This window comes from Carcharhinus amblyrhynchos, unplaced genomic scaffold, assembly GCF_965287045.1.
Source record: "Carcharhinus amblyrhynchos unplaced genomic scaffold, sCarAmb.v2.hapA scaffold_48, whole genome shotgun sequence".
Lineage (NCBI taxonomy): Eukaryota > Metazoa > Chordata > Chondrichthyes > Carcharhiniformes > Carcharhinidae > Carcharhinus > Carcharhinus amblyrhynchos.
The window spans coordinates 2,387,599-2,401,558 of NW_027649789.1; the positions used below are offsets into that span (position 1 = coordinate 2,387,599).

At 47.8% G+C, this 13,960-nt stretch overlaps 1 pseudogene; it reads right to left on the reverse strand.

Annotated features, from left to right (window-relative positions):
• Positions 1–8,917: 8,917 nt before the first annotated feature.
• LOC145337421 (putative G-protein coupled receptor 139) lies at positions 8,918–12,490 on the reverse strand (annotated as a pseudogene).
• Positions 12,491–13,960: the final 1,470 nt, after the last annotated feature.

Genomic DNA, 13,960 nt, shown 5'->3' on the forward strand with positions numbered 1-13,960 from the left:
GGTGGAAAGACTCTTCCCGCTCAAAAAAGACAATAGGACTAGGGGGCACAGCCTCAAGATAAAAGGGGGGCGGTTTAGAACGGAGTTGAGGAGGAACTTCTTCACTCAAAGGGTGGTGAATCTCTGGAATTCTCTGCCCGTTGAAGTGGTGGAGGCTGCCTCGCTAAATATTTTTAAGACGCGGGTTGATGGGTTTTTGATAGGAGAGGGGATTAAGGGTTATGGGGAGAGGGCGGGAAAGTGGAACTGAGCAGCAACAGATCAGCCATGATCTTATTGAATGGCGGGGCAGGCTCGAAGGGCTGGATGGCCTTCTCCTGCTCCTATTTCTTATGTTCTTATGACACTATAGTTAAGGAAGTCCACCAACGCCTCATCAGAAGACAAAGGAAATTTGGCATGTCAGCTATGACTCTCAGCAACTTTTACAATTGCATCACAGAAAACACTCTTTCTGGTTGTATCAAAGCTTGGTTTGAATCCTGCTCCACCCAAGATAACAAGAAACTTCAAAACGTTGTGGGTATGGTCAAATCAATCACACAAACCAGACTCCTATCCATTGACTCTGCCTACACTTCCTGTGCCTCGGCAAAGCAACCAGCACAATTCAAGGACACCACTGAACCCCAGACATTCTCTCTTCCACCTTCTTCCCTCGGGAAAAAGATACAAAAGACTGAGGTCACGTACCAACCAACTCAAGAACAGCTTCTTCCCTGCTGTCATCAGACCTTTGAATGGACCTGCCCTGTATTAAATTGATCTTTCTCTGCACCCAAACTGTGCCTGTAACACAGCATTCTTTTGTTTCTTTCTCTATAAACAGTATGCTTTGTCTGTATAGTGCACAAGAAACAATACTTTTCACTGTATGCTAATAAATGGGACAATAATAAATCAAAATCAAAACAAAACCGTGTTGCCCCTTGTTAGACATGCCAGCTAACTTTTAGTGATCCATGCAATGAAACACCTGGATCTCCCTGTACTGAACTCACCTGCAGTCTGTCTCCTTTTAGACAACAATCTGCCTTTTGATTCCACCTACTTGAAGTGCATGACCTCACACCTGTTGAGATGGCGGCACGGGCTCGTTGGGCTGAAGGGCCTGTTTCCCGGGCTGATTTTGTTCTTTGTACATTAAATTCCACTTGCCAAGTTTTCACCTAGTCACCCAGTCTATTTGTATCCCTTTGCAGCGTCACAATATCCTCATCACAACAGGCCCTTCCAATAAACTTGGTATCATCGGCAAATTTGGAAACCTTACATTGATAATTGTTTTGTGACCTGGCAGGAGGAACAGACAAGAACTGATCCCTTCAGTGCTGCACTAGTTATACCTTTCCAGTCTGAAAAGGAGCCATTTATTCCAACTCTGATTTCTGTGTGACAGTTTTCAATCCGTGCTAACACACTTCCTCCAATTCCATGAGCTTTACCGTGATGCACCATCCTGTTATACATCACCTTGTTAAATACTCATACAGGGCCCAGACTGAAATAATGGAGAGAGATCTGGTGCTGTGTTTACTCAAACAAGCGCTTGATTGTAGTCACTTAGATGGTATAGCACAGTGTTTACACACACAAGGTCTGGATTGTGATAATAGGGATCTTTCTATGAAACATAGAATCATACAATTCCAGCAGTGCAGAAGGAGGCTATTTGGTCCTGCACCGACCACAATCCCACCTAGACCCTATCCCCATGTTTACCCTGCTAATCCCCCGACACTGTGGAGCAACTTAGCATGGCCAATGCACCTATCCTGCTCATCTTTGGAGAATGGGACAAAAGCCCTGCAGACACAGGGAGAATGTGCAGACTCCACACAGACATTGAGCCAAGACTTGCAAAGTCAGGGAGGTGAAAGTTATGCAGTAGAAGCCCAGACGGGCAAGAGAGTGGGGAGGGGATTTCCATGAGGCATAAACATTGTGGGTTCTCTCTCTCTCTCTACAGATAGAGTTTGAGATTTGGGGCTGTTGTGACAATACATGCGTTGCACTGTAATTGTGCACATAACCTTGTTTCCAATCAAGCTCTGTCAGTTTTTTACATTTGCTGAATGTGCGGCAACTTAAAAGCTATTTAGTTTTGTTTGTTGTGCAAATGGTCATACAGGGCCCAGACTGAAACAGAGATCTGTTACTGTGTTCACTCATACAAACACTAGATTGTAATAATTTAGATGGTGCTGTACAGTGTTTAAACATACAAGGCCTAGCTTGTAATCACTGAGATCTATGAAATATAGAATCATACAATCACTACAGGGCAGAGGGAGGCCATTTGGTCCATCAAGTCTCTACTGAACACAATCCCATCCAGGTCATATCCACATCATCATCCAACCTAAGGAGCAATTTAGTACAGCCAATCGCTGTTTTTATTTTACTCTGCCCTACCTATTCCCTCCCCGCTCTGCTCCCACATCTTCATCTGTCACGGCTTATCCTCTGCTTTCAGCTTCTCTGCCGTTTGGCCATTCACACCCTTTCCTCTTGGTTTTGTAACTATGATCTTTCATTCCCTTCCCCGGCAGTATAGACATCTCCCACTTTCTACGTCTTTTAGTTTTGATGTGGAGATGCCGGTGTTGGACTGGGGTGGACACAGTAAGATGTCTCACAACACCAGGTTACAGCCCAACAGGTTTATTTGGCAGCACGAGCTTTTAGAGTGTGGCTCCTTCTTCAGGTATCTCATCTGCCGTCTGGAGACGATACACATCTCTGTAAGCTGCTGCTCAAACCCTCTCTCCACTCACACTGTCTGCACCTTTAACACTTGGAAAGACCCACATTCCAACCATTATCCTGGAAATGGAGTCTGTGCCTATATACACCCTGTTTGTGAACACATCTGCTCACCTGAAGAAGGAGCCACACTCCGAAAGCTCGTGCTGTTAAATAAACCTGGTGTTGTGAGACATCTCACTGTTTTAGCTTTGGCACAGAGTCACCTCAGCTCGACAGTTGAAACCTTCTCGCGCCGGACAGACGCGGCCGTTAATTCCTGACCGTTATTCACAAACCCGGAAATCCCCGCGCTGACAAACGGCACTGCGCCTGCGCGCACCCTCACGGAGTGAACCGCTGGTTTCCGGCCCGCCCATTGTGCAAATCCCGGTCACGTGACGTCAGACGACTCGCCCCCGCGTAAATGGGCGGGGACCTCATTCTGCGAACATTCCTCATTGGTGCTTTCCTACTCACCGATTGGTCAGCTCCGATCACGTGGTGGCCATTCAATTACATCAGGCCCCGCTCCAACAGCGCGCAAAGCACTGACCGCGCGCTTTCACTGACTGGGCGGGACCTCACTGCACCCTCTTTCTCCATTGGTGCATTCTGCTGTCCGTCAACTGAACATAACCAATAAGAACCCTCTCCATCAGAATCATTGACAGACAGGGTGGGTCCACTCGGCTACATTGTGATGAAGCAGCGACTCGCTGTGAATTCACTGCCATTGGGGACAATCCCAGCCAGCGAAAAGTGGCGCCGTTGAAGTTGAGACTCTTCCCTCGCACTTAATTCCTTACCTTTATTCACAAATTCGGTCTTCCCGCCACTGGGAAACCCCCGCCTGCGCAGAAAAAAGCGGCGCGTCGCCCAGACTCCGCGCTCAAGGCGGCGGCTGCTGGCCTCCTGCTCGCCTATTGGCCAGCTCAGGTCACGTGCTGTGCGTGGGCAGTGACGTCAGAACACCCCCTCCAGTCACGTCACAGAGTGGGCGGGACCTCATTGCATCATCACTGAGAATGATTGAGGTTTCCAGCAGGGAAACAGACCCTTCAGCCCCACATGTCCCTGCTGCCCCTTTCTATAAACCCCTAGGCTCATCCCAATTGGCAGTGTTTGGCCCATATCCCTCTCTACCCATCGTACCCGTGTAACTGTCTAAATGCTTTTTAACAGATTTAATTCATAGAAACCCCACAGTGCAGAAAGAGGCCATTCGGCCCATCGAGTCTGTACTGAACACAATCCCACCCAGGCCCTACCCCCATATCCCTACATATTATACCCACTAATCCTGCTAACCTACACATCCCTGGACAGTAAGGGGCAATTTCTTAGCATGGCCAATCCACCTAAACCCGCACATCTTTAGAAAGAGTGCAGAAAAGACTGCTTTTCTCGGCTTCTACTGGGACTTGATGGTTTGAGTTATAAGGAGAGGCTGGACAGACTGGGACATTTTATCTCTGGAGCGTCGGAGGCTGAGGGGTGATCTTATAGAGGTCTATAAAATAATGAGGGGCACAGATCAGTGAGATAGTCAATATATTTTCCCAAAGGTAGGGGAGTCTAAAACTAGAGGGCGTAGGTTTAAGGTGAGAGGGGAGAGATACAAAAGTGCCCAGAGGGGCAATTTTTTCACAGAGAGGGTGGTGAGTGTCTGGAACAAGTTGCCAGAGGTAGTGATGGAGGAGGGTACAATTTTTAGGTGGCATGGTAACACAGTGGTTAACACTGCTGCTTCATAGCTCCAGGGACCTGGGTTCAATTCCTGGCTCGGGTCACTGTCTGTGTGGAGTTTGCACATTCTCCTCGTGTCTGCATGGGTTTCCTCCGGGTGCTCCAGTTTCCTCCCACAGTCCAGGTGGATTGGCCGTGCTAAGAAATTGCCCCTTACTGTCCAGGGATGTGTAGTTTAGAGGGATTAGTGGGTATAATACGTAGGGATATGGGGGTAGGGCCTGGGTGGGATTGTGTTCGGTGCAGACTCGATGGGCCGAATGGCCTCATTCTGTGCTGTAGGCTTTCTATGTTTATCTGTACTTGGTGTATCTCTATTCTAATTGGGAATGCCCCCCACCATCTCGATTTAGAGTGCCCCAGTTCTGGATTTGGAGTGCCCCCATTTCAATTTCAAATCCAACCTATCTGGGTTGGACACACTGGCTGCCTCTATAAGGAGTGTCCCTTTTCTCAATTTGGATTGTCCATTATCCCGATTTGGAGCATCCCCTGTCTCGAATAAGGGAGCCTTCTATCTCGATTGGGGTGCCCCTAATTTGGATTTGGAGGAGCGACTATTACAGATATGTGCCTGCATCTCAACTAGGAGTGTCGCCCCCATCAACTAGGAGTGGCCGCTGTTAAATAAGGTGCCCCTGTCACTTAGGAGTCCCCCCCGCCAATCAGGAGTGTCCCCCCACCGCCAATTAGAGTGGCACGGTAACACAGTGGTTAGCACTGCTGCTTCACAGCTCCAGGGACCCGGGTTCGATTCCTGGCTCGGGTCACTGTCTGTGTGGAGTTTGCACATTCTCCTCGTGTCTGCGTGGGTTTTCTGGTTTCCTCCCACAGTCCAAAGATGTGCGGGTTAGGTTGATTGGCCATGCTAAAATTGCCCCTTAGTGTCCTAAGGTGCTTAGGTTAGAGGGATTAGTGGGTAAAATATGTAGGGATGTGGGGGTAGGGCCTGGGTGGGATGTGGTCAGTGCAGACTCGATGGGCAGAAGTCCCTCTTTCTTCATGGTAGGGTTCTATGATTTTTCTATGATTTGAGTGCCCCCCTGTCCATTAGGAGTGTCCCCCCCTGTCCATTAGGAGTGTCGCCCCCTGTCCATTAGGAGTGTCCCCCCTGTCCATTAGGAGTCCCCCCCTGTCCATTAGTAGTGTCCCCCCTGTCCATTAGGAGTGTCCCCCCTGTCCATTAGGAGTGTCCCCCCCTGTCCATTAGGAGTGTCCCCCCTGTCCATTAGGAGTGTCCCCCCCTGTCCATTAGGAGTGTCGCCCCCTGTCCATTAGGAGTGTCCCCCCTGTCCATTAGGAGTCCCCCCCTGTCCATTAGGAGTGTCCCCCCCTGTCCATTAGGAGTGTCCCCCCCTGTCCATTAGGAGTGTCCCCCCCTGTCCATTAGGAGTGTCCCCCTGTCCATTAGGAGTCCCCCCTGTCCATTAGGAGTGTCCCCCCCTGTCCATTAGGAGGGTCCCCCCTGTCCATTAGGAGTGTCCCCCCCTGTCCATTAGGAGTGTCCCCCCTGTCCATTAGGAGTGTCCCCCCCTGTCCATTAGGAGTGTCCCCCCCTGTCCATTAGGAGTGTCCCCTGTCCATTAGGAGTCCCCCCTGTCCATTAGGAGTGTCCCCCCCTGTCCATTAGGAGTGTCCCCCCCTGTCCATTAGGAGTGTCCCCCCCTGTCCATTAGGAGTCCCCCCCCTGTCCATTAGGAGTGTCCCCCCCTGTCCATTAGGAGTGTCCCCCCCTGTCCATTAGGAGTGTCCCCCCCTGTCCATTCGGAGTGTCCCCCCCTGTCCATTAGGAGTGTCCCCTGTCCATTAGGAGTGTCCCCCCCCTGTCCATTAGGAGTGTCCCCTGTCCATTAGGAGTCCCCCCTGTCCATTAGGAGTGTCCCCCCCTGTCCATTAGGAGTGTCCCCCCCCTGTCCATTAGGAGTGTCCCCCCCTGTCCATTAGGAGTGTCCCCCCTGTCCATTAGGAGTGTCCCCCCCTGTCCATTAGGAGTGTCCCCTGTCCATTAGGAGTGTCCCCCCCCTGTCCATTAGGAGTGTCCCCCCCCTGTCCATTAGGAGTGTCCCCTGTCCATTAGGAGTCCCCCCTGTCCATTAGGAGTGTCCCCCCCTGTCCATTAGGAGTGTCCCCTGTCCATTAGGAGTCCCCCCTGTCTATTAGGAGTGTCCCCCCCTGTCCATTAGGAGTGTCCCCCCCCTGTCCATTAGGAGTCCCCCCCTGTCCATTAGGAGTCCCCCCTGTCCATTAGGAGTGTCCCCCCCTGTCCATTAGGAGTGTCCCCCCCTGTCCATTAGGAGTGTCCCCCCCTGTCCATTAGGAGTGTCCCCCCCTGTCCATTAGGAGTGTCCCCCCCTGTCTATTAGGAGTGTCCCCCCCTGTCCATTAGGAGTGTCCCCCCCCTGTCCATTAGGAGTGTCCCCCCCTGTCCATTAGGAGTGTCCCCCCCTGTCCATTAGGAGTGTCCCCCCCTGTCCATTAGGAGTGTCCCCCCCTGTCCATTAGGCGAGCCTCCCAATTTCTATACAAGGATCTGTCAGTGTGGAGACCCACACATACGCCTTAGCCCCCACCTTCAGTGTCCCACATGTTATCCTGCCGATTATTCCCCAATCGTGCTCCACAGATAAGAGGCATCCCCCACTCCCAATTGCTGGTTTACCCCCATCTCTCCCCCCACCGTGGCCAACCCCAATCCCCCGCAGTACACACAATCCACCAAATATACACCGGGGGTCCCCCCCTCCCTCTCTCTCCCACCGAACTAATTGGAGAGAATGCAGCACCTCCCCCCAGCATCACCAACTGGCCCCTCACTAGGCCATTCACACAGTAGGCCACAGCACCTTACTTCCACCCCCCCCCCCAGCCCCCTCTCCCCCACCCCTCGAGTGGTTGGTGCCTGGCGGGCAGTAACATTGTGCCTGGGGGAAGTGCCAGTGTGCCAGGTTGGCAATGCCAGGTTGTCAGGTTGGCAGGGCAGGCCAGGCACTGTCTGAGCGGCACACCCTGACCTCAATGGCCTCTGTGTCCACTCTCATGGTGATCACACACGGTCCCTGTGGATGGGACTCTCTCCCAGCCGGGGGGCTGGGAGGGGTGGAGGGGGTGTCTGGGATGAGGGGCTACGCTAGCAAGCCCGGAGAAGACCGTCCTAGACTCGCTAATGATATTGGAACAGTGATTCCAACATTATAATCATTCCCACATCAATTCCTGGCACAGGGCTGATTGTATGAGGAAGCATTGCCCCCGGAGACTGGCGATCACCCTGGTGCTGGTCCTGAATCCCACTAGCGCCCCCCTCCTCCCGCTGATATCTCCCACTGGTCTCCTCCAGCAGCACCGTGAACCTGGATATTCAACCCCAATATCTTCAGTAAACAAGAACTCTCACCGGGATTCTCCAATCGTTTGTGACAGTGGGATCCTCCAGTCCTACCGTCAACACACTCCCGGCAGCGATCTTTCCCCACAGAGTGAGGAGTTACCCATAGGAATTCCCAGTGACCGTGGGAGATCGGAGGATGCTGCTGCTGGAAAACCTCCTCCCGGTGACAAACACGAGGCTGGGACTGGAGAACATCATATCTGACTAATTGGACAGCGACCTACAGTGTTCCTCCCATTTCCATTGCTCCTCTTGTAGTAATGGACACACATGGGCTGAGCTGCACACCATTCCAGTATTTTTGTGTTCAGACTGGGTGATTAATGCCTCTCTTGTAACTGGGAACAATATGGTCCTTGAGACGGATCTATGTGTGCTTCAGTCATGGTTTCTCCCACAGCAGCTTGTGTGATTTTTAATCTTATGTGATTACAGACCCTTTCATGGTCACGCCTATACACTGCTGCCTTACCACCTTTCCCTGGAAGTTGTTGGCGTGGATTACCATTCATTATTGTGGGCACACACTGGAATCACATCGGGCACATTTACCTGACTCCAGGTTCTGACTGATCACAACAAAGGAGAATACTGGGGTTCACAACTGACTTCAACTGTTTGGTAACCCTTCCTCCCACTTTACTTATTCACTGCCCTGGTGGGGATCAAACACAGGATTTCGTATCAATTGACTAAATGATAAAGGCTTCCAACTAAGTCACAGAGATTGTGTGTCATAGTGAACTCCAAATCAATGGGCTCATGCTGCATTTCTTCCGTGTCTCTCACACGTTGGACAAACTCATCTGTCAATGATCTGTGAATGTGGCCACTGATCTGCTTCGAGTATAGAATTGACTAATACAACAGCAGATCACGTCGCCATGCTCCATTGTGTGCTGAGCTGGCAGTGCACACTGAATGGACTTATCTGAATGACTGAAGGTTAACATATTGAAGGGAAGAAGCCTGTGTTTGGGGACAGCGGATGGTGGTGAACGTACAAAAATACACATCCACTGATTCAACTACCTATCATTGGGAACACCTCCTTAATCCGCTGAGTCTCTGTGGAATTGCTTTGAGAGGATATGTCAACATCGAATACATTTGTTCTCTAAACTGGGAAAGAGTGACCACATAAATAAATGTGTTTGTGCAGCAATTTAGGCTAAGCATCGTACCTCCTACAGCTTGTAATGTATATGCAGAATCACTGATGGAAAATAATCCTATTATCTTAACATACACAAATTGTACATCATTGACAGTCCACAGAAGAATGAATGTGCCGGATATTGTGAAGAGTAAAATCATAGATTTCCTTCTGTTCTCCATCTCTGGATCGCTGTTATTTCCATCCGGGCGCTGAGCCTTCAGTACCTTACAGACTCTGCTTGTTATTATAATATGTCAGACAGTCAGAGCATTAATCAATAGAATTAAACCAAACGGGAGCAATGGAGTTACAACCTTATCAAACCATTGAAATCCAACCCAAACGGGATCAGTAAAAGAGCTTACCTTTGTTTGACAGCCCCATGGTACATTTTTATATATGAATATAGGTTCCTCTTTAAAGTAGAAGGGGATATTTTTTAAAAGGAACAGAATGCCAGTTGTTACAAGAACCACATCTGCAGTTTTCCCATTGCAGTATTTTGTTTTCAACTTCTGGAAACGAATGGCCACAAATCGATCGAAAGAAAACATGATGGTGAACCAAACAGAACATTCTGTGGTTGCAGCCATGAGGACAGTCTTAACACTACACACAGGTGTGATGTACAGGAAGCTTCCAGGAAAATAATATTCATTGATGATGGTCAGTATGACCACAATGATAATGACGAGTAGATCTGCTGTTGCCATTGTGAGGAGGTAACGAGTTGTACAAATGGAGAGACCACAATTTCTTCGGGACAAAACCAGAATGCCCATTAAATTAGCTGTAAGACAGAGACAGGGAAATAATACACAGTATTATTGATAATACAATCAGGCACTAAGGAAAGCTGTATTGGGCCAAACATTTGATGAATTAGGCCTCAGTCGGCATTTATTTTGTGAAAATCTCAACCACGACCCAATGAACATCCATTCTAAACCAACTAAAGGGTTAATATAGCTGTGGAGATCAAGCTGACAGGAGTAGGCTGATTGTTAATTCAATGCTTTTGGTGAGGTGTGGGGTGTCCTTGTGTGTAAGTCACTAAAAGCCAGCATGTACATTCAACTGATAATTGTGGAGGGCAACTGAACTTTATTTCCAAAATAATTGTGTAAAAAAAATGAGTTATTGCTAGATTCCAGTTCGATCACAATGACAAGAATGTGAACAGTTTGGGTCCCAGTTTCTGAGGAAGTGTATCATGGTGTCGGGGATAATCATTTGAATAGATTGATTCCATATATGGGGAGAAATTCACACGAGGAAAAGATGAGATGGTTGAAACTGCATCCGTTGGATTTTAGAAGAATGAGAGGGAACCCTGTGGAGATGAATGCGATTCACAGAGAGCTGGACAAGATAGATGAACGACAAGTGTTCCCACTTATGAGATAGTCTAGGAATTGAGGGATACAATCTTGGAATAAGATGTGGCCAGGTTAAAACACAGAAATGCAGAATTTATTTTCTCAGAGACTAGTCAAACTCAGGAATTATTTTCCACATTGTTGTAGAGATAGGATTAAGTATGTTCAATGCAGAGACAGAGTTTTTTCATGAAAACGTTGGTTATAGGGGCGATGTGGAAAAGTGGAGTGATTTATTTTCACTATGAGTGATGATCTCATTGGCTGGTGAAGCTAACGTGATGAGCAGATTGATCGATATCTGGTACTACATGTTACAGCCTGACACTCTTATAATCACCCAGGAGACCAGGAAGTTGAGGATAAAAGAATGGGGTACACCTCCTGCCTAAAGGCAGCACAGCTAGCAGCATAATGTATAATGAACCAATGAAGAATTGGAACATGCATCATGTTAATCACAAGGTTCATAAATACATGTCTTCTGCACAACGACAGCACAGTTTGTGCTGGTTCCGGATTTTTCAGTAGGGGAATCTGAATGTGAAAGTTTACACCCGTACACACGTTACAGCAGAATATCAGAACAGAATGTGATGAAATTGCAAATATTTATATTCCCATATCAGCAGCGGTGAGCATGAAACCAATTCCAAAGAGAATCAATAATCAACAAAACAAAACGAAACATTGTCTTCTTTCAATGTCTGAGTGGGAGACTGTGGGGGTACGCTGCCTTCGAGGCAGTTCCCCTGTTGTCGGTCAGACAAGTCCCACACAACTGGATATGGGGGCACTCTATTCAGGGTCTGTCAGATAGACTGACACGGAGAAAATTATTTCTCTTTCTCCTGGGGCATAGCTCTGTTCACAGGACAAACCCATTTGACAGGACACTCCAGGCAGGCTGAAGCAGTGGGTGAGGATTCAGAACATATAGAAAGGAAAATCATCCAGATCGATGGCATTATATTGTCAAATAGCAATATGAGAATTCAGATAGTAGCGTGTTTTCACCAAACATTTATTAAATTAAGGAGAAGGTAAACCTTTGGTTTGGATGGAATGCATCCAAATAACTTAATATAAACAATGGGGAGTGACAACACAGACAGTGTTATCGATCCAAAATGTTTTATCTTCATCGATTGCTTGAAATGCACGTTACTGTTACTGGAAAAGAGAAAGTAATGAAGGTAACTATAGAACCCGTCAACACAAGGTCAGTATTAAGAAGAACAATGCATCCAAACGCAGAGTAAACGCAGAGTACTAACAGTGCCCATAAAAACAAGGCTATGCTTTATGAAATTACGTTAGAAGTTATCAGGAATTGGTGTTTCAAAATTAATGCCCACAATGCTGATTTTCTTAATGATTCGGTAAGTTACAACAAAGCATGCCTAAACTCAGATCCTGTGCAGTGAGGCTACTGTCAGCAGAATGGAACACAACCCAGTTCCAAAACAGAAACCAAAGTGCAGGGATTTAAAAGATTTGGAGACTGTAGTCAGTGAATGATGCAAGGATCAGCACTGGGATCACTGGTCTTCATCAGTTAGGTAAAAAATGTAATCAGCAAGTAGAAAGACAATTTGAAAGAAAAAAGTTGATAGAATTGAGAGGGATAATGCAACACAATATCTGCACACAATCATGGGAATAATCATTAATAGACTTGCAGAGTAGACTAATAAATGGTGACCTCATTTCACCAGAACAAAGCTTTGGGAGCTTCATTTGGATCGAAACACAGGGTCCCAAACTACTCGGAAACAAACCAGTCAGAATGGGCCCTCCATAGAACGGTGCCATTAATCATTTAAACCAGCATCGATTTTTTCCAGAAATAATAAACATCCAAACCAAGCATCTGAGCTGTCTTTTTTTTTCAGAAGAATTGATGTAAAGAATCAGCACTGCCCGGATTGTATAATGTCAGACTGTTGTCAAAGTATCAGGAGCTGGTGTTTCAATAAGGCTACTTGCCTGATACTTTAGGCAAGAGATGTTCCCCATTCCTTTATCCTCACCTTCCTGTTCTCCTGGATCGATCAGGAACAAGTTCATGTCTGATTTTGTTGGCTCAGTTTGCTATAAATCATAGAAACGTCCAGATTTTTTTTTCTGTATACAAAGAACAAAGAACAAAATCAGCCCGGGAAACAGGCCCTTTGGCCCAACGAGCCCGCGCCGCCATCCCAACACCACCAGTCCCCCTCTCCACCCATGACCCCTGTCTAATGTTTTATGGCCATCCAGATTGAGGGAATCTGATTTAGGGACAATTTATTCCTGCCAATCAGCCTAACAGCACATCTTTGGGGTGTGGGAGGAAACCGGAGCACCCGGAGAAAACCCACACAAGCACGGGGAGAATGCGAAAACTCCCACAGACACCGGCCCAAATCCATGTGTCTGCACAGCAATCAGTGATAGTCACTGAGCTGTCGTCTTGCCCAGTATCTGGTCCAGTTTAGGCACACACTAACGACATGAAGCACTAGGCCAACCTCGAACAACCAAGAGCAGCCCCAGTACGACCCATCGTGTGTATGCCCCTCGTTGGACACGAGGTGGACCGACTTAAAACCTGTGAATGAAAAGAGAAAAAACATTATTATCATACTATACCCATTTACATCGCCAGGGACGCCCCAATGCTAATGACCCTTATTTAAAACAATCTCCTATATCCACCCATCTCCAACTCAGTCATGTGTCTGTCTAAGTTACTCTTAAAGGACTCTAGTGTGTTTGCCTCCACCACCTTACTTGGCAGAGCATTCCATACCCCCACTACCCTCTGTGTGAAAAACCTCCCTCTACCGCTCCCCCCTCACCTTAAGTCCATGGCCCCTTGTCCTACGTGTCTCTATCATAGGAAATAGCTTACCTCTGTTTACCCTATCTATACCCTTCATAATCTTATATACCTCTATTAGATCCCCCCTCAGTCAGCGTCTTTCAAGGGAAAAGAGCCCCAATTTCTTCAATCTTTCCTCATACCCCAGTCCTTCCATACCAGGGCAACATCCTGGTAAACCTCCTCTGCACTCTCTCCAGAGTCTCCACGTCCTTCCGGTAGTAAGGCGACCAGAACTGGACGCAGTACTCCAAATGCAGCCTAACCAACATTCTGTACAACTGCAACATTAGACTCCGGCTCTTATATTCTATACCCCTTCCTATAAAGGCTAACATACCATAGGCTTTCTTCACCACACTCTCCACTTGCACTGCCACCTTCAAAGACTTGTGCACTTGCACCCCCAGGTCTCGCTGCGATTCTATACTCCTTACGGGCTTACCCTTTATCATATAACTCCCCCCTACATTATTCTGGCCAAAATGCATCACCTCACATTTATCCGGATTAAACTCCATTTGCCATGTATCTGCCCAATATACCAGCCTATCAATATCCCACTGTATTGCCAGACACTGCTCCTCACTGCCCGCCAATCCAGCCATCTTGGTGTCATCAGCAAATTTGCTGATCACACCACCTATTCCCTCTTCCAAATCATTTATATACAC